Consider the following 3,010-nt stretch of genomic DNA (forward strand, 5'->3'; position numbering starts at 1 on the left):
CCACCAACAGTGTAAGAGGCTTCCCTTTTCTCCACACCCTCTCCAGCATTTATTGTTTGTAGACTTTTGGATCACAGCCATTCTGACTGGCGTAAAATGGTACCTCATGGTGGTTTTGATTTGCATTTCTCTGATAATGAGTGATGTTGAGCATCTTTTCATGTGTTTGTTAGCCATCTGTATGTCTTCTTTGGAGAAATGTCTATTTAGTTCTTTGGCCCATGTTTTGATTGGGTCGTTTATTTTTCTGGAGTTGAGCTGTAGGAGTTGCTTGTATATTTTTGAGATTAGTTGTTTGTCAGTTGCTTCATTTGCTATTATTTTCTCCCATTCTGAAGGCTGCCTTTTCACCTTGCTAATAGTTTCCTTTGTTGTACAGAAGCTTTTAAGGTTAATTAGGTCCCATTTGTTTATTTTTGCTTTTATTTCCAATATTCTGGGAGGTGGGTCATAGAGGATCCTGCTGTGATGTATGTCAGAGAGTGTTTTGCCTATGTTCTCCTCTAGGAGTTTTATAGTTTCTGGTCTTACGTTGAGATCTTTAATCCATTTTGAGTTTATTTTTGTGTATGGTGTTAGAAAGTGTTCTAGTTTCATTCTTTTACAAGTGGTTGACCAGATTTCCCAGCACCACTTGTTAAAGACATTGTCTTTAATCAATTGTATATTCTTGCCTCCTTTGTCAAAGATAAGGTGTCCATATGTGCGTGGATTTATCTCTGGGCTTTCTATTTTGTTCCATTGATCTATATTTCTGTCTTTGTGCCAGTACCATACTGTCTTGATAAATGTGGCTTTGTAGTAGAGCCTGAAGTCAGGTAGGTTGATTCCTCCAGTTCCCTTCTTCTTTCTCAAGATAGCTTTGGCTAGTCAAGGTTTTTTGTATTTCCATACAAATTGTGAAACTATTTGTTCTAGCTCTGTGAAGAATACCGTTGGTAGCTTGATAGAGATTGCATTGAATCTATAAATTGCTTTGGTTAGTATACTCATTTTCACTATATTGATTCTTCCAATCCATGAACATGGTATATTTCTCCATCTATTAGTGTCCTCTTTGATTTCTTTCACCAGTGTTTTACAGTTTTCTATATATAGGTCTTTAGTTTCTTTAGGTAGATATATTCCTAAGTATTTTATTCTTTCGGTTGCAATGGTGAATGGAATTGTTTTCTTAATTTCTCTTTCAGTTTTCTCATTATTAGTGTATAGGAATGCAAGGGATTTCTGTGTGTTGATTTTATATCCTGCAACTTTACTATAATCATTGATTAGTTCTAGTAATTTTCTGGTGGAGTCTTTAGGGTTTTCTATGTAGAGGATCATGTCATCTGCAACTAGTGAGAGTTTTACTTCTTCTTTTCCAATTTGGATTCCTTTTATTTCGTTTTCTGCTCTGATTGCTGTGGCCAAAACTTCCAAAACTATGTTGAATAGTAATGGTGAAAGTGGGCACCCTTGTCTTGTTCCTGACTTTAGAGGAAATGCTTTCCATTTTTCACCATTGAGGATAATGTTTGCTGTGGGTTTGTCATATATAGCTTTTATTATGTTGAGATATGTTCCTTCTATTCCTGCTTTCTGGAGAGTTTTTATCATAAATGGATGTTGAATTTTGTCAAAGGCTTTCTCTGCATCTATTGAGATAATCATATGGTTTTTATTTTTCAATTTGTTAATGTTTTTATTTTTTTTTTAACATAAAAAGGGTTTTATTTGCAGGGGAGCAGGACTCTAGTCAAACAAGCTGAAGCCCATGTCGTCATCTGACTCCTCCAACTCTTCCTTCTTCTCCTCCTTCTTCTCCTCCGCTGCGGCTGGAGCAGAACCCACAGCGGGTGCTGCCGATCCTAGGGCAGTGGAGATGACCACAGCCCCGCCAGCAGGCACACTGGCCAGCTTGCCGATACCCTGAGCAATGAGGTCCTCGATGTTCTTTCCGTTGAGCTCACTGATGACCTTGTTGAGCCGGTCGTCTTCTGCCTCGATGCCCACGCTGTCCAGGATCTTTTTGATGTCCTTGGCGCTGGGGGAGGAATTGCCCCCGAGGGTGGCCAACAAGTATGAGGCAACGTAACGCATCTCAGCGGTGGCAGAGCAGCCTCGCGCATGCGACCTCAGTGGCATCAGGGATGGAAAGCTGGGTCTTATTTTGGTATCAAGCCAGTCTTTGTCTTTTGATTGGAGCATTTATTCCACTTACATGAGGTTTATATATAGTAATATGTATAAATATGTTATATATAATATATAAATTTAATAGATATATACTTATTTAATTATATATTATAAAGATATATTTAATTATATATATAATAAAATCCCTCACTCACATTTAATGTTTCTGACATCATATTTTACATCTCTTTGTTTTGTCTCCACCTTAACTATGGATTGTAGATATAGGTGATTTTGCTACTTTTATCTTCCTACAAGCTGTATAACTAGTTGATCTACTAGCTTGACTATGCATATGTCTTTAACAACGAGATTTTTTTTTCTTTCATAATTTTCCTAAGTCTAGTTGTGGCCTTTTCTTTTCTGCTTAGAGAAGCCCCTTTAACATTTCTTGTAAAGTTGGATTGGTGGTGCTGACCTCTTTCAACTTCTGTTTGTCTGCAAAACTCTTGACCTCTCCTTCATATCTGAATGACAGCCTTGGCTGGTGCAGTATTCTTTGTTGTAGAGCCTTTCCTTTCTTCACTTTAAATTTATCATGCCTTTTTCCATTTTGGACTGCAGAGTTGTTTCTTAAAAGTGAACTGACATTCTTATGGGAGCTCCCTTCTACACAGCTACCTTGCTGCTTTTATTTTCTCTTTATTTTTAAATGTGTTGATGCTATCCTCTTTAGGTTTATCTTCTTTGGGACTGTTTGCGCTTTCTGGACTTGTATGTCTGTTTTCTTTCCCAAGTTAGGGAAGTTTTCAGAAAGAATGTCTTCAAATATGTTTTTTTCACCTTTATCTCTCCCAAGATCTCTATAATATGAAATTGTGTGCTTGATGTT

The 3,010-nt window shown here is 37.3% G+C and overlaps 1 pseudogene; it reads right to left on the reverse strand.

Moving 5' to 3' along the window:
• Window positions 1–1,698: 1,698 nt before the first annotated feature.
• On the reverse strand, window positions 1,699–2,135 carry LOC104993155 (annotated as a pseudogene).
• Window positions 2,136–3,010: the final 875 nt, after the last annotated feature.

This window comes from Bison bison, unplaced genomic scaffold, assembly GCF_000754665.1.
Source record: "Bison bison bison isolate TAMUID 2011002044 unplaced genomic scaffold, Bison_UMD1.0 scf7180017864235, whole genome shotgun sequence".
Lineage (NCBI taxonomy): Eukaryota > Metazoa > Chordata > Mammalia > Artiodactyla > Bovidae > Bison > Bison bison.